Source organism: Phalangium opilio, unplaced genomic scaffold, assembly GCF_054372755.1.
Source record: "Phalangium opilio isolate 3A_F unplaced genomic scaffold, DU_Popi_V2 ptg000082l_1, whole genome shotgun sequence".
NCBI lineage: Eukaryota > Metazoa > Arthropoda > Arachnida > Opiliones > Phalangiidae > Phalangium > Phalangium opilio.
In genome coordinates this window covers 15,445,627-15,471,503 of record NW_028324189.1, presented here as the reverse complement: position 1 = coordinate 15,471,503, position 25,877 = coordinate 15,445,627, and the positions used below count along the sequence as shown (strand labels likewise).

Sequence of the window (25,877 nt, the reverse complement as noted above, 5' to 3'; positions counted from 1 at the left end):
ACGTTCGGCTGTTAACCGAAAGGTTGGTGGTTCGAGCCCACTCGGCAGCGGTGTTGTGAGATCTCAAATGTAACGTAAAAATTAAAAAAATTTTCCACAATACCTGACGAAAATTTAATTTTTGGGCTTCCGTTGCGCAATGGTTAGCGCGTTCAGCTGTTAAAAGAAAGGTTGGTGGTTCGAGCCCACTCGGGAGCGGTGTTGTGAGATCTCAAATGTAACGTAAAAATCCAAAGTTTTTCCACAATACCTGACGGCCATTTATTTTCTGAGCTTCCATGGCTCAATGGTTAGCGCGTTCGGCTGTTAAGCGAAAGGTTGGTGGTTCGAGCCCATCCGGGAGCGGTGTTGTGAGATCTCAGATGTAACTTAAAAAGTCAAAGTTTTTCACAATACCTGACGACCATTTAATTTTTGGGCTTCTTTGGCTCCATGGTTAGCGCGTTCGGATGTTAAACAAAAGGTTGGTGGTTCGGGCCCACCCGGGTGCGGTGTTGTGAAGTTTCAAATGTAACGTAAAAAGCCAAAGTTTTTCCACAATACCTGACGACCATTTATTTTCTGAGCTTCCATGGCTCAATGGTTAGCGCGTTCGGCTGTTAACCGAAAGGTTGGTGGTTCGAGCCCACCCGGGAGCGGTGTTGTGAGATCTCAAATGTAACGTAAAAATTCAAAGTTTTTCCACAATACCTGACAAACATATAATTTTTGGGCTTCCGTTGCGCAATGGTTAGCGCGTTCAGCTGTTAAGTGAAAGGTTGGTGGTTCGAGCCCACTCGGGAGCGGTGTTGTGAGATCTCAAATGTAACGTAAAAATCCAAAGTTTTTCCACAATACCTGACGAACATTTAATTTTTGGGGCATCCGTTGCGCAATGGTTAGCGCGTTCGGCTGTTAACCGAAAGGTTGGTGGTTCGAGCCCACCCGGGAGCGGTGTTGTGAGATCTCAAATGTAACGTAAAAATTCAAAGTTTTTCCACAATACCTGACGAACATATAATTTTTGGGCTTCCGTTGCGCAATGGTTAGCGCGTTCAGCTGTTAAGAGAAAGGTTGGTATTTCGAGCCCACCCGGGAGCGGTGTTGTGAGATCTCTGATGTAACGTAAAAATCCGAAGTTTTTCCACAATACCTGACGGCAATTTATTTTCTGAGCTTCCATGGCTCAATGGTTAGCGCGTTCGACTGTCAATCGAAAGGTTGGTGGTTCGAGCCCATCCGGGAGCGGTGTTGTGAGATCTATGATGTAACGTAAAAAGTCAAAGTTTTTCCACAATACCTGACGGCCATTTAATTTTTGGGCTTCTTTGGCTCCATGGTTAGCGCGTTCGGATGTTAAAGAAAAGGTTGGTGGTTCAGGCCCACCCGGGTGCGGTGATGTGAAGTTTCAAATGTAACGTAAAAAGCCAAAGTCTTTCCACAATACCTGACGACCATTTCATTCCTGAGCTTCCTTGGCTCCATGGTTAGCGCGTTCGGATGTTAACCGAAAGGTTGGTAGTTCGATTCCACCCGGGTGCGGTGTTGTGAAGTTTCAAATGTAACGTAAAAAGCCAAAGTTTTTCCACAATACCTGACGAACATTTAATTTTTGGGCTTCCGTGTTGCAATGGTTAGCGCGTTCAGCTGTTAATCGAAAGGTTGGTATTTCGAGCCCACCCGGGAGCGGTGTTGTGAGATCTCTGATGTAACGTAAAAATCCAAAGTTTTTCCACAATACCTGACGAACATTTAATTTTTGGGCTTCCGTGTTGCAATGGTTAGCGCGTTCAGCTGTTAATCGAAAGGTTGGTGGTTCGAGCCCACCCGGGAGCGGTGTTGTGAGGTCTCAGATGTGACGTAAAAAGTCAAAGTTTTTCAACAATACCTGACGACCATTTATTTTCTGAGCTTCCATGGCTCAATGAGATCTCGAATGTAACGTAAAAATCCAAAGTTTTTCCACAATACCTGACGACCATATGTTTTCTGAGCTTCCATGGCTCAATGGTTAGCGCGTTCGGCTGTTAATCGAAAGGTTGGTGGTTCGAGCCCAAACGGGAGCGGTGTTGTGAGATCTCAAATTTAACGTAAAAATTCAAAGTTTTTCCACAATACCTGACGACCATTTTATTTTTGAGCTTCTTTGGCTCCATAGTTAGCGCGTTCGCATGTTAAACAAAAGGTTGGTGGTTCGAGCCCACCCGGGTGCGGTGTTGTGAGATCTCAAATGTAACGTAAAAATCCAAAATTTTTTTACAATACCTGACGAAAATTTAATTTTTGGGCTTCCGTTGCGCAATGGTCAGCGCGTTCGGCTGTTAATCGAAAGGTTGGTGGTTCGAGCCGATCCGGGTGCGGTGTTGTGAGGTCCCAGATGTGACGTAAAATCAAAGTTTTTCCACAATACCTGACGACCATTTCATTTTTGAGCTTCTTTGGCTCCATGGTTAGCGTGTTCGGATGTTAAACAAAAGGTTGGTGGTTCGAGCCCAACCGGGAGCGGTGTTGTGAGATCTCCCGGGTGGGCTCGAACCACCAACCTTTCGATTAACAGCTGAACGCGCTACCATTGCAACACGGAAGCCCAAAAATTAAATGGTCGTCAGGTATTGTGGAAAAACTTTGACTTTTTACGTTACATCTGAGATCTCACAACACCGCTCCCGGATGGGCTCGAACCACCAACCTTTCGATTGACAGTCGAACGCGCTAACCATTGAGCCATGGAAGCTCAGAAAATAAATGGCCGTCAGGTATTGTGGAAAAACTTTGGATTTTTACGTTACATTTGAGATCTCACAACACCGCTCCCGGATGGGCTCGAACCACCAACCTTTCGATTGACAGTCGAACGCGCTAACCATTGAGCCATGGAAGCTCACAAAATAAATGGCCGTCAGGTATTGTGGAAAAACTTTGGATTTTTACGTTACATTTGAGATCTCACAACACCGCTCCCGGGTGGGCTCGAACCACCAACCTTTCGGTTAACAGCCGAACGCGCTAACCATTGAGCCATGGAAGCTTAGAAAATAAATGGTCGTCAGGTATTGTGGAAAAACTTTGACTTTTTACGTCACATCTGAGACCTCACAACACCGCTCCCGGGTGGGCTCGAACCACCAACCTTTCGATAAACAGCTGAACGCGCTAAGCATTGCAACACGGAAGCCCAAAAATTAAATGTTCGTCAGGTATTGTGGAAAAACTTTGGCTTTTTACGTTACATTTGAAACTTCACAACACCGCACCCGGGTGGGCCCGAACCACCAACCTTTTGTTTAACATCCGAACGCGCTAACCATAGAGCCAAAGAAGCCCAAAAATTAAATGGTCGTCAGGTATTGTGGAAAAACTTTGACTTTTTACGTTACATCTGAGATCTCACAACACCGCTCCCGGATGGGCTCGAACCACCAACCTTTCGATTGACAGTCGAACACGCTAACCATTGAGCCATGGAAGCTCAGAAAATAAATGGCCGTCAGGTATTGTGGAAAAACTTTGGATTTTTACGTTACATTTGAGATCTCACAACACCGCTCCCGAGTGTGCTCGAACCACCAACCTTTCTTTTAACAGCTGAACGCGCTAACCATTGCGCAACGGAAGCCCCAAAAATTAAATGTTCGTCAGGTATTGTGGAAAAACTTTGGATTTTTACGTTACATTTGAGATCTCACAACACCGCTCCCGAGTGGGCTCGAACCACCAACCTTTCTCTTAACAGCTGAACGCGCTAACCATTGCGCAACGGAAGCCCAAAAATTATATGTTCGTCAGGTATTGTGGAAAAACTTTGAATTTTTACGTTACATTTGAGATCTCACAACACCGCTCCCGGGTGGGCTCGAACCACCAACCTTTCGGTTAACAGCCGAACGCGCTAACCATTGAGCCATGGAAGCTCAGAAAATAAATGGTCGTCAGGTATTGTTGAAAAACTTTGACTTTTTACGTTACATCAGAGATCTCACAACACCGCTCCCGGGTGGGCTCGAAATAACAACCTTTCGATTAACAGCTGAACGCGCTAACCATTGCAACACGGAAGCCCAAAAATTAAATGTTCGTCAGGTATTGTGGAAAAACTTTGGCTTTTTACGTTACATTTGAAACTTCACAACACCGCACCCGGGTGGTCCCGAACCACCAACCTTTTGTTTAACATCCGAACGCGCTAACCATGGAGCCAAAGAAGCCCAAAAATTAAATGGTTGTCAGGTATTGTGGAAAAACTTTGACTTTTTAAGTTACATCTGAGATCTCACAACACCGCTCCCGGATGGGCTACAACCACCAACCTTTCGCTTAAAAGCCGAACTTGCTAACCATTGACCCATGGAAGCTCAGAAAATAAATGGCCGTCAGGTATTGTGGAAAAGCTTTGGATTTTACAATACATCTAAGACCTCACAACACCGCTCCCGGATGGGCTCGAACGACCAACCTTTCGGTTAACAGCCGAACGCGCTAACCATTGCGCAACGGAAGCCCAAAAATTAAATGTTCGTCAGGTATTGTGGAAAAACTTTGGATTTTTACGTTACATTTGAGATCTCACAACACCGCTCCCGGGTGGGCTCGAACCACCAACCTTTCGATTAACAGCTGAACGCGCTACCATTGCAACACGGAAGCCCAAAAATTAAATGGTCGTCAGGTATTGTGGAAAAACTTTGACTTTTTACGTTACATCTGAGATCTCACAACACCGCTCCCGGATGGGCTCGAACCACCAACCTTTCGATTGACAGTCGAACGCGCTAACCATTGAGCCATGGAAGCTCAGAAAATAAATGGCCGTCAGGTATTGTGGAAAAACTTTGGATTTTTACGTTACATTTGAGATCTCACAACACCGCTCCCGGGTGGGCTCGAACCACCAACCTTTCGATTGACAGTCGAACGCGCTAACCATTGAGCCATGGAAGCTCACAAAATAAATGGCCGTCAGGTATTGTGGAAAAACTTTGGATTTTTACGTTACATCTGGGACCTCACAACACCGCACCCGGATCGGCTCGAACCACCAACCTTTCGATTAACAGCCGAACGCGCTGACCATTGCGCAACGGAAGCCCAAAAATTAAATTTTCGTCAGGTATTGTAAAAAAATTTTGGATTTTTACGTTACATTTGAGATCTCACAACACCGCACCCGGGTGGGCTCGAACCACCAACCTTTTGTTTAACATGCGAACGCGCTAACTATGGAGCCAAAGAAGCTCAAAAATAAAATGGTCGTCAGGTATTGTGGAAAAACTTTGAATTTTTACGTTAAATTTGAGATCTCACAACACCGCTCCCGTTTGGGCTCGAACCACCAACCTTTCGATTAACAGCCGAACGCGCTAACCATTGAGCCATGGAAGCTCAGAAAACATATGGTCGTCAGGTATTGTGGAAAAACTTTGGATTTTTACGTTACATTTGAGATCTCATTGAGCCATGGAAGCTCAGAAAATAAATGGTCGTCAGGTATTGTTGAAAAACTTTGACTTTTTACGTCACATCTGAGACCTCACAACACCGCTCCCGGGTGGGCTCGAACCACCAACCTTTCGATTAACAGCTGAACGCGCTAACCATTGCAACACGGAAGCCCAAAAATTAAATGTTCGTCAGGTATTGTGGAAAAACTTTGGATTTTTACGTTACATCAGAGATCTCACAACACCGCTCCCGGGTGGGCTCGAAATACCAACCTTTCGATTAACAGCTGAACGCGCTAACCATTGCAACACGGAAGCCCAAAAATTAAATGTTCGTCAGGTATTGTGGAAAAACTTTGGCTTTTTACGTTACATTTGAAACTTCACAACACCGCACCCGGGTGGAATCGAACTACCAACCTTTCGGTTAACATCCGAACGCGCTAACCATGGAGCCAAGGAAGCTCAGGAATGAAATGGTCGTCAGGTATTGTGGAAAGACTTTGGCTTTTTACGTTACATTTGAAACTTCACATCACCGCACCCGGGTGGGCCTGAACCACCAACCTTTTCTTTAACATCCGAACGCGCTAACCATGGAGCCAAAGAAGCCCAAAAATTAAATGGCCGTCAGGTATTGTTAAAAAACTTTGACTTTTTACGTTACATCATAGATCTCACAACACCGCTCCCGGATGGGCTCGAACCACCAACCTTTCGATTGACAGTCGAACGCGCTAACCATTGAGCCATGGAAGCTCAGAAAATAAATTGCCGTCAGGTATTGTGGAAAAACTTCGGATTTTTACGTTACATCAGAGATCTCACAACACCGCTCCCGGGTGGGCTCGAAATACCAACCTTTCTCTTAACAGCTGAACGCGCTAACCATTGCGCAACGGAAGCCCAAAAATTATATGTTCGTCAGGTATTGTGGAAAAACTTTGAATTTTTACGTTACATTTGAGATCTCACAACACCGCTCCCGGGTGGGCTCGAACCACCAACCTTTCGGTTAACAGCCGAACGCGCTAACCATTGCGCAACGGATGCCCCAAAAATTAAATGTTCGTCAGGTATTGTGGAAAAACTTTGGATTTTTACGTTACATTTGAGATCTCACAACACCGCTCCCGAGTGGGCTCGAACCACCAACCTTTCACTTAACAGCTGAACGCGCTAACCATTGCGCAACGGAAGCCCAAAAATTATATGTTTGTCAGGTATTGTGGAAAAACTTTGAATTTTTACGTTACATTTGAGATCTCACAACACCGCTCCCGGGTGGGCTCGAACCACCAACCTTTCGGTTAACAGCCGAACGCGCTAACCATTGAGCCATGGAAGCTCAGAAAATAAATGGTCGTCAGGTATTGTGGAAAAACTTTGGCTTTTTACGTTACATTTGAAACTTCACAACACCGCACCCGGGTGGGCCCGAACCACCAACCTTTTGTTTAACATCCGAACGCGCTAACCATGGAGCCAAAGAAGCCCAAAAATTAAATGGTCGTCAGGTATTGTGAAAAACTTTGACTTTTTAAGTTACATCTGAGATCTCACAACACCGCTCCCGGATGGGCTCGAACCACCAACCTTTCGCTTAACAGCCGAACGCGCTAACCATTGAGCCATGGAAGCTCAGAAAATAAATGGCCGTCAGGTATTGTGGAAAAACTTTGGATTTTTACGTTACATTTGAGATCTCACAACACCGCTCCCGAGTGGGCTCGAACCACCAACCTTTCTTTTAACAGCTGAACGCGCTAACCATTGCGCAACGGAAGCCCAAAAATTAAATGTTCGTCAGGTATTGTGGAAAATTTTTTTAATTTTTACGTTACATTTGAGATCTCACAACACCGCTGCCGAGTGGGCTCGAACCACCAACCTTTCGGTTAACAGCCGAACGTGCTAACCATTGCGCCACGGAAGCCCAAAAAGTAAATGGTCGTCAGGTATTGTGGAAAAACTTTGGCTTTTTACGTTACATTTGAAACTTCACAAAACCGCACCCGGGTGGAATCGAACTACCAACCTTTCGGTTAACATCCGAACGCGTTAACCATGGAGCCAAGGAAGCTCAGGAATGAAATGGTCGTCAGGTATTGTGGAAAGACTTTGGCTTTTTACGTTACATTTGAAACTTCACATCACCGCACCCGGGTGGGCCTGAACCACCAACCTTTTCTTTAACATCCGAACGCGCTAACCATGGAGCCAAAGAAGCCCAAAAATTAAATGGCCGTCAGGTATTGTGGAAAAACTTTGACTTTTTACGTTACATCTGAGATCTCACAACACCGCTCCCGGATGGGCTCGAACCACCAACCTTTCGATTGACAGTCGAACGCGCTAACCATTGAGCCATGGAAGCTCAGAAAATAAATGGCCGTCAGGTATTGTGGAAAAACTTTGGATTTTTACGTTACATTTGAGATCTCACAACACCGCTCCCGAGTGGGCTCGAACCACCAACCTTTCTTTCAACAGCTGAACGCGCTAACCATTGCGCAACGGAAGCCCAAAAATTAAATGTTCGTCAGTTATTGTGGAAAATTTTTTTAATTTTTACGTTACATTTGAGATCTCACAACACCGCTCCCGGGTGGGCTCGAACCACCAACCTTTCGATTAACAGCCGAACGCGCTAACCATTGAGCCATGGAAGCTCAGAAAATAAATGGTCGTCAGGTATTGTGGAAAAACTTTGACTTTTTACGTCACATCTGAGACCTCACAACACCGCTCCCGGGTGGGCTCGAACCACCAACCTTTCGATTAACAGCCGAACGCGCTAACCATTGAGCCATGGAAGCTCAGAAAATAAATGGTCGTCAGGTATTGTGGAAAAACTTTGACTTTTTACGTCACATCTGAGACCTCACAACACCGCTCCCGGGTGGGCTCGAACCACCAACCTTTCGATTAACAGCCGAACGCGCTAACCATTGAGCCATGGAAGCTCAGAAAATAAATGGTCGTCAGGTATTGTGGAAAAACTTTGGCTTTTTACGTTACATTTGAAACTTCACAACACCGCACCCGGGTGGGCCCGAACCACCAACCTTTTGTTTAACATCCGAACGCGCTAACCATGGAGCCAAAGAAGCCCAAAAATTAAATGGTCGTCAGGTATTGTGAAAAACTTTGACTTTTTAAGTTACATCTGAGATCTCACAACACCGCTCCCGGATGGGCTCGAACCACCAACCTTTCGCTTAACAGCCGAACGCGCTAACCATTGAGCCATGGAAGCTCAGAAAATAAATGGCCGTCAGGTATTGTGGAAAAACTTTGGATTTTTACGTTACATTTGAGATCTCACAACACCGCTCCCGAGTGGGCTCGAACCACCAACCTTTCTTTTAACAGCTGAACGCGCTAACCATTGCGCAACGGAAGCCCAAAAATTAAATGTTCGTCAGGTATTGTGGAAAAATTTTTTAATTTTTACGTTACATTTGAGATCTCACAACACCGCTGCCGAGTGGGCTCGAACCACCAACCTTTCGGTTAACAGCCGAACGTGCTAACCATTGCGCCACGGAAGCCCAAAAAGTAAATGGTCATCAGGTATTGTGGAAAAACTTTGGCTTTTTACGTTACATTTGAAACTTCACAACACCGCACCCGGGTGGAATCGAACTACCAACCTTTCGGTTAACATCCGAACGCGCTAACCATGGAGCCAAGGAAGCTCAGGAATGAAATGGTCGTCAGGTATTGTGGAAAGACTTTGGCTTTTTACGTTACATTTGAAACTTCACATCACCGCACCCGGGTGGGCCTGAACCACCAACCTTTTCTTTAACATCCGAACGCGCTAACCATGGAGCCAAAGAAGCCCAAAAATTAAATGGCCGTCAGGTATTGTGGAAAAACTTTGACTTTTTACGTTACATCTGAGATCTCACAACACCGCTCCCGGATGGGCTCGAACCACCAACCTTTCGATTGACAGTCGAACGCGCTAACCATTGAGCCATGGAAGCTCAGAAAATAAATGGCCGTCAGGTATTGTGGAAAAACTTTGGATTTTTACGTTACATTTGAGATCTCACAACACCGCTCCCGAGTGTGCTTGAACCACCATCCTTTCTTTTAACAGCTAAACGCGCTAACCATTGCGCAACGGAAGCCCCAAAAATTAAATGTTCGTCAGGTATTGTGGAAAAACTTTGGATTTTTAAGTTACATTTGAGATCTCACAACACCGCTCCCGAGTGGGCTCGAACCACCAACCTTTCTCTTAACAGCTGAACGCGCTAACCATTGCGCAACGGAAGCCCAAAAGTTATATGTTCGTCAGGTATTGTGGAAAAGCTTTGAATTTTTACGTTACATTTGACATCTAACAACACCGCTCCCGGGTGGGCTCGAACCACCAACCTTTCGGTTAACAGCCGAACGCGCTAACCATTGAGCCATGGAAGCTCAGAAAATAAATGGTCGTCAGGTATTGTGGAAAAACTTTGACTTTTTACGTCACATCTGAGACCTCACAACACCGCTCCCGGGTGGGCTCGAACCACCAACCTTTCGATTAACAGCCGAACGCGCTAACCATTGAGCCATGGAAGCTCAGAAAATAAATGGTCGTCAGGTATTGTGGAAAAACTTTGACTTTTTACGTCACATCTGAGACCTCACAACACCGCTCCCGGGTGGGCTCGAACCACCAACCTTTCGATTAACAGCCGAACGCGCTAACCATTGAGCCATGGAAGCTCAGAAAATAAATGGTCGTCAGGTATTGTGGAAAAACTTTGGCTTTTTACGTTACATTTGAAACTTCACAACACCGCACCCGGGTGGGCCCGAACCACCAACCTTTTGTTTAACATCCGAACGCGCTAACCATGGAGCCAAAGAAGCCCAAAAATTAAATGGTCGTCAGGTATTGTGAAAAACTTTGACTTTTTAAGTTACATCTGAGATCTCACAACACCGCTCCCGGATGGGCTCGAACCACCAACCTTTCGCTTAACAGCCGAACGCGCTAACCATTGAGCCATGGAAGCTCAGAAAATAAATGGCCGTCAGGTATTGTGGAAAAACTTTGGATTTTTACGTTACATTTGAGATCTCACAACACCGCTCCCGAGTGGGCTCGAACCACCAACCTTTCTTTTAACAGCTGAACGCGCTAACCATTGCGCAACGGAAGCCCAAAAATTAAATGTTCGTCAGGTATTGTGGAAAAATTTTTTAATTTTTACGTTACATTTGAGATCTCACAACACCGCTGCCGAGTGGGCTCGAACCACCAACCTTTCGGTTAACAGCCGAACGTGCTAACCATTGCGCCACGGAAGCCCAAAAAGTAAATGGTCGTCAGGTATTGTGGAAAAACTTTGGCTTTTTACGTTACATTTGAAACTTCACAACACCGCACCCGGGTGGAATCGAACTACCAACCTTTCGGTTAACATCCGAACGCGCTAACCATGGAGCCAAGGAAGCTCAGGAATGAAATGGTCGTCAGGTATTGTGGAAAGACTTTGGCTTTTTACGTTACATTTGAAACTTCACATCACCGCACCCGGGTGGGCCTGAACCACCAACCTTTTCTTTAACATCCGAACGCGCTAACCATGGAGCCAAAGAAGCCCAAAAATTAAATGGCCGTCAGGTATTGTGGAAAAACTTTGACTTTTTACGTTACATCTGAGATCTCACAACACCGCTCCCGGATGGGCTCGAACCACCAACCTTTCGATTGACAGTCGAACGCGCTAACCATTGAGCCATGGAAGCTAAGAAAATAAATGGCCGTCAGGTATTGTGGAAAAACTTTGGATTTTTACGTTACATTTGAGATCTCACAACACCGCTCCCGAGTGTGCTTGAACCACCATCCTTTCTTTTAACAGCTAAACGCGCTAACCATTGCGCAACGGAAGCCCCAAAAATTAAATGTTCGTCAGGTATTGTGGAAAAACTTTGGATTTTTAAGTTACATTTGAGATCTCACAACACCGCTCCCGAGTGGGCTCGAACCACCAACCTTTCTCTTAACAGCTGAACGCGCTAACCATTGCGCAACGGAAGCCCAAAAGTTATATGTTCGTCAGGTATTGTGGAAAAGCTTTGAATTTTTACGTTACATTTGACATCTCACAACACCGCTCCCGGGTGGGCTCGAACCACCAACCTTTCGGTTAACAGCCGAACGCGCTAACCATTGAGCCATGGAAGCTCAGAAAATAAATGGTCTTCAGGTATTGTGGAAAAACTTTGGCTTTTTACGTTACATTTGAAACTTCACAACACCGCACCCGGGTGGGCCCGAACCACCAACCTTTTGTTTAACATCCGAACGCGCTAACCATGGAGCCAAAGAAGCCCAAAAATTAAATGGTCGTCAGGTATTGTGGAAAAACTTTGGATTTTTAAGTTACATTTGAGATCTCACAACACCGCTCCCGAGTGGGCTCGAACCACCAACCTTTCTCTTAACAGCTGAACGCGCTAACCATTGCGCAACGGAAGCCCAAAAGTTATATGTTCGTCAGGTATTGTGGAAAAGCTTTGAATTTTTAAGTTACATCTGAGATCTCACAACACGCTCCCGGATGGGCTCGAACCACCAACCTTTCGCTTAACAGCCGAACGCGCTAACCATTGAGCCATGGAAGCTCAGAAAATAAATGGCCGTCAGGTATTGTGGAAAAACTTTGGATTTTTACGTTACATTTGAGATCTCACAACACCGCTCCCGAGTGGGCTCGAACCACCAACCTTTCTTTCAACAGCTGAACGCGCTAACCATTGCGCAACGGAAGCCCAAAAATTAAATGTTCGTCAGTTATTGTGGAAAATTTTTTTAATTTTTACGTTACATTTGAGATCTCACAACACCGCTCCCGAGTGGGCTCGAACCACCAACCTTTCTCTTAACAGCTGAACGCGCTAGCCATTGCGCAACGGAAGCCCAAAAATTATATGTTCGTCAGGTATTGTGGAAAAACTTTGGCTTTTTACGTTACATTTGAGATCTCACATCACCGCTCCCGGGTGGGCTCGAACCACCAACCTTTCGATTAACAGCCGAACGCGCTAACCATTGAGCCATGGACGCTCAAAAATTAAATGGCCGTCAGGTATTGTGGGAAAACTTTGACTTTTTACGTTACATCTGAGATCTCACAACACCGCTCCCGGATGGGCTCGAACCACCAACCTTTCGCTTAACAGCCGAACGCGCTAACCATTGAGCCATGGAAGCTCAGAAAATAAATGGCCGTCAGGTATTGTGGAAAAACTTTGGATTTTTACGTTACATTTGAGATCTCACAACACCGCTCCCGAGTGGGCTCGAACCACCAACCTTTCTTTCAACAGCTGAACGCGCTAACCATTGCGCAACGGAAGCCCAAAAATTAAATGTTCGTCAGTTATTGTGGAAAATTTTTTTAATTTTTACGTTACATTTGAGATCTCACAACACCGCTCCCGAGTGGGCTCGAACCACCAACCTTTCTCTTAACAGCTGAACGCGCTAGCCATTGCGCAACGGAAGCCCAAAAATTATATGTTCGTCAGGTATTGTGGAAAAACTTTGGCTTTTTACGTTACATTTGAGATCTCACATCACCGCTCCCGGGTGGGCTCGAACCACCAACCTTTCGATTAACAGCCGAACGCGCTAACCATTGAGCCATGGAAGCTCAGAAAATAAATGGTCGTCAGGTATTGTGGAAAAACTTTGACTTTTTACGTCACATCTGAGACCTCACAACACCGCTCCCGGGTGGGCTCGAACCACCAACCTTTCGATTAACAGCTGAACGCGCTAACCATTGCAACACGGAAGCCCAAAAATTAAATGTTCGTCAGGTATTGTGGAAAAACTTTGGATTTTTACGTTACATCAGAGATCTCACAACACCGCTCCCGGGTGGGCTCGAACCACCAACCTTTCGATTAACAGCTGAACGCGCTAACCATTGCAACACGGTAGCCCAAAAATTAAATGTTCGTCAGGTATTGTGAAAGACTTTGGCTTTTTACGTTACATTTGAAACTTCACAACACCGCACCCGGGTGGGCCTGAATCACCAACCTTTTCTTTAACATCCGAACGCGCTAACCACGGAGCCAAAGAAGCCCAAAAATTAAATGGTCGTCAGGTATTGTGGAAAAACTTTGACTTTTTACGTTACATCTGAGATCTCACAACACCGCTCCCGGATGGGCTCGAACCACCAACCTTTCGATTGACTGTCGAACGCGCTAACCATTGAGCCATGGAAGCTCAGAAAATAAATGGCCGTCAGGTATTATGGAAAAACTTTGACTTTTTACGTCACATCTGAGACCTCACAACACCGCTCCCGGGTGGGCTCGAACCACCAACCTTTCGATTAACAGCTGAACGCGCTAACCATTGCAACACGGAAGCCCAAAAATTAAATGTTCGTCAGGTATTGTGGAAAAACTTTGACTTTTTACGTTACATCAGAGATCTCACAACACCGCTCCCGGGTGGCCTCGAAATAACAACCTTTCGATTAACAGCTGAACGCGCTAACCATTGCAACACGGAAGCCCAAAAATTAAATGTTCGTCAGGTATTGTGGAAAAACTTTGGCTTTTTACGTTACATTTGAAACTTCACAACACCGCACCCGGGTGGTCCCGAACCACCAACCTTTTGTTTAACATCCGAACGCGCTAACCATGGAGCCAAAGAAGCCCAAAAATTAAATGGTCGTCAGGTATTGTGGAAAAACTTTGACTTTTTAAGTTACATCTGAGATCTCACAACACCGCTCCCGGATGGGCTACAACCACCAACCTTTCGCTTAACAGCCGAACTTGCTAACCATTGAGCCATGGAAGCTCAGAAAATAAATGGCCGTCAGGTATTGTGGAAAAACTTTGGATTTTACAATACATCTAAGACCTCACAACACCGCTCCCGGATGGGCTCGAACCACCAACCTTTCGGTTAACAGCCGAACGCGCTAACCATTGCGCAACGGAAGCCCAAAAATTAAATGTTCGTCAGGTATTGTGGAAAAGCTTTGGATTTTTACGTTACATTTGAGATCTCACAACACCGCTCCCGGGTGGGCTCGAACCACCAACCTTTCGGTTAACAGCCGAACGCGCTAACCATTGAGCCTTGGAAGCCCAAAAATTAAATGTTCGTCAGGTATTGTGGAAAAACTTTGGATTTTTACGTTACATCTGAGATCTCACAACACCGCTCCCGGGTGGGCTCGAACCACCAACCTTTCGATTGACAGTCGATCGCGCTAACCATTGAGCCATGGAAGCTCAGAAAATAAATGGCCGTCAGGTATTGTGGAAAAACTTTGGATTTTTACGTTACATTTGAGATCTCACAACACCGCTCCCGGGTGGGCTCGAACCACCAACCTTTCGATTGACAGTCAAACGCGCTAACCATTGAGCCATGGAAGCTCACAAAATAAATGGCCGTCAGGTATTGTGGAAAAACTTTGGATTTTTACGTTACATTTGAGATCTCACAACACCGCTCCCGAGTGTGCTCGAACCACCAACCTTTCTTTTAACAGCTGAACGCGCTAACCATTGCGCAACGGAAGCCCCAAAAATTAAATGTTCGTCAGGTATTGTGGAAAAACTTTGAATTTTTACGTTACATTTGAGATCTCACAACACCGCTCCCGGGTGGGCTCGAAATACCAACCTTTCGATTAACAGCTGAACGCGCTAACCATTGCAACACGGAAGCCCAAAAATTAAATGTTCGTCAGGTATTGTGGAAAAACTTTGGCTTTTTACGTTACATTTGAAACTTCACAACACCGCACCCGGGTGGGCCCGAACCACCAACCTTTTTTTTAACATCCGAACGCGCTAACCATGGAGCCAAAGAAGCCCAAAAATTAAATGGTCGTCAGGTATTGTGGAAAAACTTTGACTTTTTAAGTTACATCTGAGATCTCACAACACCGCTCCCGGATGGGCTCGAACCACCAACCTTTCGGTTAACAGCCGAACGCGCTAACCATTGTGCAACGGAAGCCCAAAAATTAAATGTTCGTCAGGTATTGTGGAAAAACTTTGGATTTTTACGTTACATTTGAGATCTCACAACACCGCTCCCGAGTGTGCTCGAACCACCAACCTTTCTTTTAACAGCTGAACGCGCTAACCATTGCGCAACGGAAGCCCCAAAAATTAAATGTTCGTCAGGTATTGTGGAAAAACTTTGGATTTTTACGTTATATTTGAGATCTCACAACACCGCTCCCGAGTGGGCTCGAACCACCAACCTTTCTCTTAACAGCTGAACGCGCTAACCATTGCGCAACGGAAGCCCAAAAATTATATGTTCGTCAGGTATTGTGGAAAAACTTTGAATTTTTACGTTACATTTGAGATCTCACAACACCGCTCCCGGGTGGGCTCGAACCACCAACCTTTCGATTAACAGCTGAACGCGCTAACCATTGCAACACGGAAGCCCAAAAATTAAATGTTCGTCAGGTATTGTGGAAAAACTTTGGCTTTTTACGTTACATTTGAAACTTCACAACACCGCACCCGGGTGGGCCCGAACCACCAACCTTTTGTTTAACATCCGAACGCGCTAACCATGGAGCCAAAGAAGCCCAAAAATTAAATGGTCGTCAGGTATTGTGGAAAAACTTTGACTTTTTAAGTTACATCTGAGATCTCACAACACCGCTCCCGGATGGGCTCGAACCACCAACCTTTCGGTTAACAGCCGAACGCGCTAACCATTGCGCAACGGAAGCCCAAAAATTAAATGTTCGTCAGGTATTGTGGAAAAACTTTGGATTTTTACGTTACATTTGAGATCTCACAACACCGCTCCCGAGTGTGCTCGAACCACCAACCTTTCTTTTAACAGCTGAACGCGCTAACCATTGCGCAACGGAAGCCCCAAAAATTAAATGTTCGTCAGGTATTGTGGAAAAACTTTGGATTTTTACGTTACATTTGAGATCTCACAACACCGCTCCCGAGTGGGCTCGAACCACCAACCTTTCTCTTAACAGCTGAACGCGCTAACCATTGCGCAACGGAAGCCCAAAAATTATATGTTCGTCAGGTAATGTGGAAAAACTTTGAATTTTTACGTTACATTTGAGATCTCACAACACCGCTCCCGGGTGGGCTCGAACCACCAACCTTTCGGTTAACAGCCGAACGCGCTAACCATTGAGCCATGGAAGCTCAGAAAATAAATGGTCGTCAGGTATTGTTGAAAAACTTTGACTTTTTACGTTACATTTGAGATCTCACAACACCGCTCCCGGGTGGGCTCGAACCACCAACCTTTCGATTGACAGTCAAACGCGCTAACCATTGAGCCATGGAAGCTCACAAAATAAATGGCCGTCAGGTATTGTGGAAAAACTTTGGATTTTTACGTTACATTTGAGATCTCACAACACCGCTCCCGAGTGGGCTCGAACCACCAACCTTTCTCTTAACAGCTGAACGCGCTAACCATTGCGCAACGGAAGCCCAAAAATTATATGTTCGTCAGGTATTGTGGAAAAACTTTGAATTTTTACGTTACATTTGAGATCTCACAACACCGCTCCCGGGTGGGCTCGAACCACCAACCTTTCGGTTAACAGCCGAACGCGCTAACCATTGAGCCATGGAAGCTCAGAAAATAAATGGTCGTCAGGTATTGTTGAAAAACTTTGACTTTTTACGTCACATCTGAGACCTCACAACACCGCTCCCGGGTGGGCTCGAACCACCAACCTTTCGATTAACAGCTGAACGCGCTAAGCATTTCAACACGGAAGCCCAAAAATTAAATGTTCGTCAGGTATTGTGGAAAAACTTTGGATTTTTACGTTACATCAGAGATCTCACAACACCGCTCCCGGGTGGGCTCGAAATACCAACCTTTCGATTAACAGCTGAACGCGCTAACCATTGCAACACGGAAGCCCAAAAATTAAATGTTCGTCAGGTATTGTGGAAAAACTTTGGCTTTTTACGTTACATTTGAAACTTCACAACACCGCACCCGGGTGGGCCCGAACCACCAACCTTTTGTTTAACATCCGAACGCGCTAACCATGGAGCCAAAGAAGCCCAAAAATTAAATGGTCGTCAGGTATTGTGGAAAAACTTTGACTTTTTAAGTTACATCTGAGATCTCAGAACACCGCTCCCGGATGGGCTACAACCACCAACCTTTCGCTTAACAGCCGAACTTGCTAACCATTGAGCCATGGAAGCTCAGAAAATAAATGGCCGTCAGGTATTGTGGAAAAACTTTGGATTTTTACGTTACATTTGAGATCTCACAACACCGCTCCCGAGTGTGCTCGAACCACCAACCTTTCTTTTAACAGCTGAACGCGCTAACCATTGCGCAACGGAAGCCCCAAAAATTAAATGTTCGTCAGGTATTGTGGAAAAACTTTGGATTTTTACGTTACATTTGAGATCTCACAACACCGCTCCCGAGTGGGCTCGAACCACCAACCTTTCTCTTAACAGCTGAACGCGCTAACCATTGCGCAACGGAAGCCCAAAAATTATATGTTCGTCAGGTATTGTGGAAAAACTTTGAATTTTTACGTTACATTTGAGATCTCACAACACCGCTCCCGAGTGTGCTCGAACCACCAACCTTTCTTTTAACAGCTGAACGCGCTAACCATTGCGCAACGGAAGCCCCAAAAATTAAATGTTCGTCAGGTATTGTGGAAAAACTTTGGATTTTTACGTTACATTTGAGATCTCACAACACCGCTCCCGAGTGGGCTCGAACCACCAACCTTTCTCTTAACAGCTGAACGCGCTAACCATTGCGCAACGGAAGCCCAAAAATTATATGTTCGTCAGGTATTGTGGAAAAACTTTGAATTTTTACGTTACATTTGAGATCTCACAACACCGCTCCCGGGTGGGCTCGAACCACCAACCTTTCGGTTAACAGCCGAACGCGCTAACCATTGAGCCATGGAAGCTCAGAAAATAAATGGTCGTCAGGTATTGTTGAAAAACTTTGACTTTTTACGTCACATCTGAGACCTCACAACACCGCTCCCGGGTGGGCTCGAACCACCAACCTTTCGATTAACAGCTGAACGCGCTAAGCATTTCAACACGGAAGCCCAAAAATTAAATGTTCGTCAGGTATTGTGGAAAAACTTTGGATTTTTACGTTACATCAGAGATCTCACAACACCGCTCCCGGGTGGGCTCGAAATACCAACCTTTCGATTAACAGCTGAACGCGCTAACCATTGCAACACGGAAGCCCAAAAATTAAATGTTCGTCAGGTATTGTGGAAAAACTTTGGCTTTTTACGTTACATTTGAAACTTCACAACACCGCACCCGGGTGGGCCCGAACCACCAACCTTTTGTTTAACATCCGAACGCGCTAACCATGGAGCCAAAGAAGCCCAAAAATTAAATGGTCGTCAGGTATTGTGGAAAAACTTTGACTTTTTAAGTTACATCTGAGATCTCAGAACACCGCTCCCGGATGGGCTACAACCACCAACCTTTCGCTTAACAGCCGAACTTGCTAACCATTGAGCCATGGAAGCTCAGAAAATAAATGGCCGTCAGGTATTGTGGAAAAACTTTGGATTTTACAATACATCTAAGACCTCACAACACCGCTCCCGGATGGGCTCGAACCACCAACCTTTCGGTTAACAGCCGAACGCGCTAACCATTGCGCAACGGAAGCCCAAAAATTAAATGTTCGTCAGGTATTGTGGAAAAACTTTGGCTTTTTACGTTACATTTGAAACTTCACAACACCGCACCCGGGTGGGCCCGAACCACCAACCTTTTGTTTAACATCCGAACGCGCTAACCATGGAGCCAAAGAAGCCCAAAAATTAAATGGTCGTCAGGTATTGTGGAAAAACTTTGACTTTTTAAGTTACATCTGAGATCTCACAACACCGCTCCCGGATGGGCTCGAACCACCAACCTTTCGGTTAACAGCCGAACGCGCTAACCATTGCGCAACGGAAGCCCAAAAATTAAATGTTCGTCAGGTATTGTGGAAAAACTTTGGATTTTTACGTTACATTTGAGATCTCACAACACCGCTCCCGAGTGTGCTCGAACCACCAACCTTTCTTTTAACAGCTGAACGCGCTAACCATTGCGCAACGGAAGCCCCAAAAATTAAATGTTCGTCAGGTATTGTGGAAAAACTTTGGATTTTTACGTTACATTTGAGATCTCACAACACCGCTCCCGAGTGGGCTCGAACCACCAACCTTTCTCTTAACAGCTGAACGCGCTAACCATTGCGCAACGGAAGCCCAAAAATTATATGTTCGTCAGGTATTGTGGAAAAACTTTGAATTTTTACGTTACATTTGAGATCTCACAACACCGCTCCCGAGTGTGCTCGAACCACCAACCTTTCTTTTAACAGCTGAACGCGCTAACCATTGCGCAACGGAAGCCCCAAAAATTAAATGTTCGTCAGGTATTGTGGAAAAACTTTGGATTTTTACGTTACATTTGAGATCTCACAACACCGCTCCCGAGTGGGCTCGAACCACCAACCTTTCTCTTAACAGCTGAACGCGCTAACCATTGCGCAACGGAAGCCCAAAAATTATATGTTCGTCAGGTATTGTGGAAAAACTTTGAATTTTTACGTTACATTTGAGATCTCACAACACCGCTCCCGGGTGGGCTCGAACCACCAACCTTTCGGTTAACAGCCGAACGCGCTAACCATTGAGCCATGGAAGCTCAGAAAATAAATGGTCGTCAGGTATTGTTGAAAAACTTTGACTTTTTACGTCACATCTGAGACCTCACAACACCGCTCCCGGGTGGGCTCGAACCACCAACCTTTCGATTAACAGCTGAACGCGCTAACCATTGCAACACGGAAGCCCAAAAATTAAATGTTCGTCAGGTATTGTGGAAAAACTTTGGATTTTTACGTTACATCAGAGATCTCACAACACCGCTCCCGGGTGGGCTCGAAATACCAACCTTTCGATTAACAGCTGAACGCGCTAACCATTGCAACACGGAAGCCCAAAAATTAAATGTTCGTCAGGTATTGTGGAAAAACTTTGGCTTTTTACGTTACATTTGAAACTTCACAACACCGCACCCGGGTGGGCCCGAACCACCAACCTTTTGTTTAACATCCGAACGCGCTAACCATGGAGCCAAAGAAGCCCAAAAATTAAATGGTCGTCAGGTATTGTGGAAAAACTTTGACTTTTTAAGTTACATCTGAGATCTCACAACACCGCTCCCGGATGGGCTACAACCACCAACCTTTCGCTTAACAGCCGAACTTGCTAACCATTGAGCCATGGAAGCTCAGAAAATAAATGGCCGTCAGGTATTGTGGAAAAACTTTGGATTTTACAATACATCTAAGACCTCACAACACCGCTCCCGGATGGGCTCGAACCACCAACCTTTCGGTTAACAGCCGAACGCGCTAACCATTGCGCAACGGAAGCCCAAAAATTAAATGTTCGTCAGGTATTGTGGAAAAACTTTGGATTTTTACGTTACATTTGAGATCTCACAACACCGCTCCCGAGTGTGCTCGAACCACCAACCTTTCTATTAACAGCTGAACGCGCTAACCATTGCGCAACGGAAGCCCCAAAAATTAAATGTTCGTCAGGTATTGTGGAAAAACTTTGGATTTTTACGTTACATTTGAGATCTCACAACACCGCTCCCGAGTGGGCTCGAACCACCAACCTTTCTCTTAACAGCTGAACGCGCTAACCATTGCGCAACGGAAGCCCAAAAATTATATGTTCGTCAGGTATTGTGGAAAAACTTTGAATTTTTACGTTACATTTGAGATCTCACAACACCGCTCCCGGGTGGGCTCGAACCACCAACCTTTCGGTTAACAGCCGAACGCGCTAACCATTGAGCCATGGAAGCTCAGAAAATAAATGGTCGTCAGGTATTGTTGAAAAACTTTGACTTTTTACGTTACATTTGAGATCTCACAACACCGCTCCCGGGTGGGCTCGAACCACCAACCTTTCGATTGACAGTCAAACGCGCTAACCATTGAGCCATGGAAGCTCGCAAAATAAATGGCCGTCAGGTATTGTGGAAAAACTTTGGATTTTTACGTTACATTTGAGATCTCACAACACCGCTCCCGAGTGTGCTCGAACCACCAACCTTTCTTTTAACAGCTGAACGCGCTAACCATTGCGCAACGGAAGCCCCAAAAATTAAATGTTCGTCAGGTATTGTGGAAAAACTTTGGATTTTTACGTTACATTTGAGATCTCACAACACCGCTCCCGAGTGGGCTCGAACCACCAACCTTTCTCTTAACAGCTGAACGCGCTAACCATTGCGCAACGGAAGCCCAAAAATTATATGTTCGTCAGGTATTGTGGAAAAACTTTGAATTTTTACGTTACATTTGAGATCTCACAACACCGCTCCCGGGTGGGCTCGAACCACCAACCTTTCGGTTAACAGCCGAACGCGCTAACCATTGAGCCATGGAAGCTCAGAAAATAAATGGTCGTCAGGTATTGTTGAAAAACTTTGACTTTTTACGTCACATCTGAGACCTCACAACACCGCTCCCGGGTGGGCTCGAACCACCAACCTTTCGATTAACAGCTGAACGCGCTAACCATTGCAACACGGAAGCCCAAAAATTAAATGTTCGTCAGGTATTGTGGAAAAACTTTGGATTTTTACGTTACATCAGAGATCTCACAACACCGCTCCCGGGTGGGCTCGAAATACCAACCTTTCGATTAACAGCTGAACGCGCTAACCATTGCAACACGGAAGCCCAAAAATTGAATGTTCGTCAGGTATTGTGGAAAAACTTTGGCTTTTTACGTTACATTTGAAACTTCACAACACCGCACCCGGGTGGGCCCGAACCACCAACCTTTTGTTTAACATCCGAACGCGCTAACCATGGAGCCAAAGAAGCCCAAAAATTAAATGGTCGTCAGGTATTGTGGAAAAACTTTGACTTTTTAAGTTACATCTGAGATCTCACAACACCGCTCCCGGATGGGCTACAACCACCAGCCTTTCGCTTAACAGCCGAACTTGCTAACCATTGAGCCATGGAAGCTCAGAAAATAATTGGCCGTCAGGTATTGAGGAAAAACTTTGGATTTTACAATACATCTAAGACCTCACAACACCGCTCCCGGATGGGCTCGAACCACCAACCTTTCGGTTAACAGCCGAACGCGCTAACCATTGCGCAACGGAAGCCCAAAAATTAAATGTTCGTCAGGTATTGTGGAAAAACTTTGGATTTTTACGTTACATTTGAGATCTCACAACACCGCTCCCGAGTGTGCTCGAACCACCAACCTTTCTTTTAACAGCTGAACGCGCTAACCATTGCGCAACGGAAGCCCCAAAAATTAAATGTTCGTCAGGTATTGTGGAAAAACTTTGGATTTTTACGTTACATTTGAGATCTCACAACACCGCTCCCGAGTGGGCTCGAACCACCAACCTTTCTCTTAACAGCTGAACGCGCTAACCATTGCGCAACGGAAGCCCAAAAATTATATGTTCGTCAGGTATTGTGGAAAAACTTTGAATTTTTACGTTACATTTGAGATCTCACAACACCGCTCCCGGGTGGGCTCGAACCACCAACCTTTCGGTTAACAGCCGAACGCGCTAACCATTGAGCCATGGAAGCTCAGAAAATAAATGGTCGTCAGGTATTGTTGAAAAACTTTGACTTTTTACGTTACATTTGAGATCTCACAACACCGCTCCCGGGTGGGCTCGAACCACCAACCTTTCGATTGACAGTCAAACGCGCTAACCATTGAGCCATGGAAGCTCACAAAATAAATGGCCGTCAGGTATTGTGGAAAAACTTTGGATTTTTACGTTACATTTGAGATCTCACAACACCGCTCCCGAGTGGGCTCGAACCACCAACCTTTCTCTTAACAGCTGAACGCGCTAACCACTGCGCAACGGAAGCCCAAAAATTATATGTTCGTCAGGTATTGTGGAAAAACTTTGAATTTTTACGTTACATTTGAGATCTCACAACACCGCTCCCGGGTGGGCTCGAACCACCAACCTTTCGGTTAACAGCCGAACGCGCTAACCATTGAGCCATGGAAGCTCAGAAAATAAATGGTCGTCAGGTATTGTTGAAAAACTTTGACTTTTTACGTCACATCTGAGACCTCACAACACCGCTCCCGGGTGGGCTCGAACCACCAACCTTTCGATTAACAGCTGAACGCGCTAACCATTGCAACACGGAAGCCCAAAAATTAAATGTTCGTCAGGTATTGTGGAAAAACTTTGGATTTTTACGTTACATCAGAGATCTCACAACACCGCTCCCGGGTGGGCTCGAAATACCAACCTTTCGATTAACAGCTGAACGCGCTAACCATTGCAACACGGAAGCCCAAAAATTAAATGTTCGTCAGGTATTGTGGAAAAACTTTGGCTTTTTACGTTACATTTGAAACTTCACAACACCGCACCCGGGTGGGCCCGAACCACCAACCTTTTGTTTAACATCCGAACGCGCTAACCATGGAGCCAAAGAAGCCCAAAAATTAAATGGTCGTCAGGTATTGTGGAAAAACTTTGACTTTTTAAGTTACATCTGAGATCTCACAACACCGCTCCCGGATGGGCTACAACCACCAACCTTTCGCTTAACAGCCGAACTTGCTAACCACTGAGCCATGGAAGCTCAGAAAATAAATGGCCGTCAGGTATTGTGGAAAAACTTTGGATTTTACAATACATCTAAGACCTCACAACACCGCTCCCGGATGGGCTCGAACCACCAACCTTTCGGTTAACAGCCGAACGCGCTAACCATTGCGCAACGGAAGCCCAAAAATTAAATGTTCGTCAGGTATTGTGGAAAAACTTTGGATTTTTACGTTACATTTGAGATCTCACAACACCGCTCCCGAGTGTGCTCGAACCACCAACCTTTCTTTTAACAGCTGAACGCGCTAACCATTGCGCAACGGAAGCCCCAAAAATTAAATGTTCGTCAGGTATTGTGGAAAAACTTTGGATTTTTACGTTACATTTGAGATCTCACAACACCGCTCCCGAGTGGGCTCGAACCACCAACCTTTCTCTTAACAGCTGAACGCGCTAACCATTGCGCAACGGAAGCCCAAAAATTATATGTTCGTCAGGTATTGTGGAAAAACTTTGAATTTTTACGTTACATTTGAGATCTCACAACACCGCTCCCGGGTGGGCTCGAACCACCAACCTTTCGGTTAACAGCCGAACGCGCTAACCATTGAGCCATGGAAGCTCAGAAAATAAATGGTCGTCAGGTATTGTTGAAAAACTTTGACTTTTTACGTCACATCTGAGACCTCACAACACCGCTCCCGGGTGGGCTCGAACCACCAACCTTTCGATTAACAGCTGAACGCGCTAACCATTGCAACACGGAAGCCCAAAAATTAAATGTTCGTCAGGTATTGTGGAAAAACTTTGGATTTTTACGTTACATCAGAGATCTCACAACACCGCTCCCGGGTGGGCTCGAAATACCAACCTTTCGATTAACAGCTGAACGCGCTAACCATTGCAACACGGAAGCCCAAAAATTAAATGTTCGTCAGGTATTGTGGAAAAACTTTGGCTTTTTACGTTACATTTGAAACTTCACAACACCGCACCCGGGTGGGCCCGAACCACCAACCTTTTGTTTAACATCCGAACGCGCTAACCATGGAGCCAAAGAAGCCCAAAAATTAAATGGTCGTCAGGTATTGTGGAAAAACTTTGACTTTTTAAGTTACATCTGAGATCTCACAACACCGCTCCCGGATGGGCTACAACCACCAACCTTTCGCTTAACAGCCGAACTTGCTAACCATTGAGCCATGGAAGCTCAGAAAATAAATGGCCGTCAGGTATTGTGGAAAAACTTTGGATTTTACAATACATCTAAGACCTCACAACACCGCTCCCGGATGGGCTCGAACCACCAACCTTTCGGTTAACAGCCGAACGCGCTAACCATTGCGCAACGGAAGCCCAAAAATTAAATGTTCGTCAGGTATTGTGGAAAAACTTTGGATTTTTACGTTACATTTGAGATCTCACAACACCGCTCCCGGGTGGGCTCGAACCACCAACCTTTCGGTTAACAGCCGAACGCGCTAACCATTGAGCCATGGAAGCTCAGAAAATAAATGGTCGTCAGGTATTGTGGAAAAACTTTGACTTTTTACGTCACATCTGAGACCTAACAACACCGCTCCCGGGTGGGCTCGAACCACCAACCTTTCGATTAACAGCTGAACGCGCTAACCATTGCAACACGGAAGCCCAAAAATTAAATATTCGTCAGGTATTGTGGAAAAACTTTGGATTTTTACGTTACATCAGAGATCTCACAACACCGCTCCCGGGTGGGCTCGAAATACCAACCTTTCTCTTAACAGCTGAACGCGCTAACCATTGCGCAAC

General features: G+C 45.4%; 16 non-coding genes across 16 annotated transcripts; 1 reads left to right on the top strand and 15 right to left on the bottom strand.

Annotated features, from left to right (window-relative positions):
• Window positions 1-1,154: 1,154 nt before the first annotated feature.
• On the top strand, window positions 1,155-1,227 carry TRNAD-GUC (transfer RNA aspartic acid (anticodon GUC)). The gene has a single exon. It is a non-coding gene; the product is annotated as a tRNA-Asp (tRNA).
• A 1,413-nt stretch (window positions 1,228-2,640) lies between these two features.
• On the bottom strand, window positions 2,641-2,713 carry TRNAD-GUC (transfer RNA aspartic acid (anticodon GUC)). The gene has a single exon. It is a non-coding gene; the product is annotated as a tRNA-Asp (tRNA).
• A 74-nt stretch (window positions 2,714-2,787) lies between these two features.
• On the bottom strand, window positions 2,788-2,860 carry TRNAD-GUC (transfer RNA aspartic acid (anticodon GUC)). The gene has a single exon. It is a non-coding gene; the product is annotated as a tRNA-Asp (tRNA).
• Window positions 2,861-3,375: 515 nt separating this feature from the next.
• TRNAD-GUC (transfer RNA aspartic acid (anticodon GUC)) lies at window positions 3,376-3,448 on the bottom strand. Its single transcript has one exon. It is a non-coding gene; the product is annotated as a tRNA-Asp (tRNA).
• A 1,249-nt stretch (window positions 3,449-4,697) lies between these two features.
• Window positions 4,698-4,770, bottom strand: TRNAD-GUC (transfer RNA aspartic acid (anticodon GUC)). Its single transcript has one exon. It is a non-coding gene; the product is annotated as a tRNA-Asp (tRNA).
• A 74-nt stretch (window positions 4,771-4,844) lies between these two features.
• TRNAD-GUC (transfer RNA aspartic acid (anticodon GUC)) lies at window positions 4,845-4,917 on the bottom strand. The gene has a single exon. It is a non-coding gene; the product is annotated as a tRNA-Asp (tRNA).
• Window positions 4,918-6,103: 1,186 nt separating this feature from the next.
• On the bottom strand, window positions 6,104-6,176 carry TRNAD-GUC (transfer RNA aspartic acid (anticodon GUC)). The gene has a single exon. It is a non-coding gene; the product is annotated as a tRNA-Asp (tRNA).
• Window positions 6,177-7,721: 1,545 nt separating this feature from the next.
• TRNAD-GUC (transfer RNA aspartic acid (anticodon GUC)) lies at window positions 7,722-7,794 on the bottom strand. The gene has a single exon. It is a non-coding gene; the product is annotated as a tRNA-Asp (tRNA).
• A 1,545-nt stretch (window positions 7,795-9,339) lies between these two features.
• On the bottom strand, window positions 9,340-9,412 carry TRNAD-GUC (transfer RNA aspartic acid (anticodon GUC)). Its single transcript has one exon. It is a non-coding gene; the product is annotated as a tRNA-Asp (tRNA).
• A 1,692-nt stretch (window positions 9,413-11,104) lies between these two features.
• On the bottom strand, window positions 11,105-11,177 carry TRNAD-GUC (transfer RNA aspartic acid (anticodon GUC)). Its single transcript has one exon. It is a non-coding gene; the product is annotated as a tRNA-Asp (tRNA).
• A 2,427-nt stretch (window positions 11,178-13,604) lies between these two features.
• Window positions 13,605-13,677, bottom strand: TRNAD-GUC (transfer RNA aspartic acid (anticodon GUC)). Its single transcript has one exon. It is a non-coding gene; the product is annotated as a tRNA-Asp (tRNA).
• Window positions 13,678-14,632: 955 nt separating this feature from the next.
• On the bottom strand, window positions 14,633-14,705 carry TRNAD-GUC (transfer RNA aspartic acid (anticodon GUC)). Its single transcript has one exon. It is a non-coding gene; the product is annotated as a tRNA-Asp (tRNA).
• Window positions 14,706-14,779: 74 nt separating this feature from the next.
• On the bottom strand, window positions 14,780-14,852 carry TRNAD-GUC (transfer RNA aspartic acid (anticodon GUC)). Its single transcript has one exon. It is a non-coding gene; the product is annotated as a tRNA-Asp (tRNA).
• A 1,841-nt stretch (window positions 14,853-16,693) lies between these two features.
• Window positions 16,694-16,766, bottom strand: TRNAD-GUC (transfer RNA aspartic acid (anticodon GUC)). Its single transcript has one exon. It is a non-coding gene; the product is annotated as a tRNA-Asp (tRNA).
• A 4,634-nt stretch (window positions 16,767-21,400) lies between these two features.
• TRNAD-GUC (transfer RNA aspartic acid (anticodon GUC)) lies at window positions 21,401-21,473 on the bottom strand. The gene has a single exon. It is a non-coding gene; the product is annotated as a tRNA-Asp (tRNA).
• A 1,692-nt stretch (window positions 21,474-23,165) lies between these two features.
• Window positions 23,166-23,238, bottom strand: TRNAD-GUC (transfer RNA aspartic acid (anticodon GUC)). The gene has a single exon. It is a non-coding gene; the product is annotated as a tRNA-Asp (tRNA).
• Window positions 23,239-25,877: the final 2,639 nt, after the last annotated feature.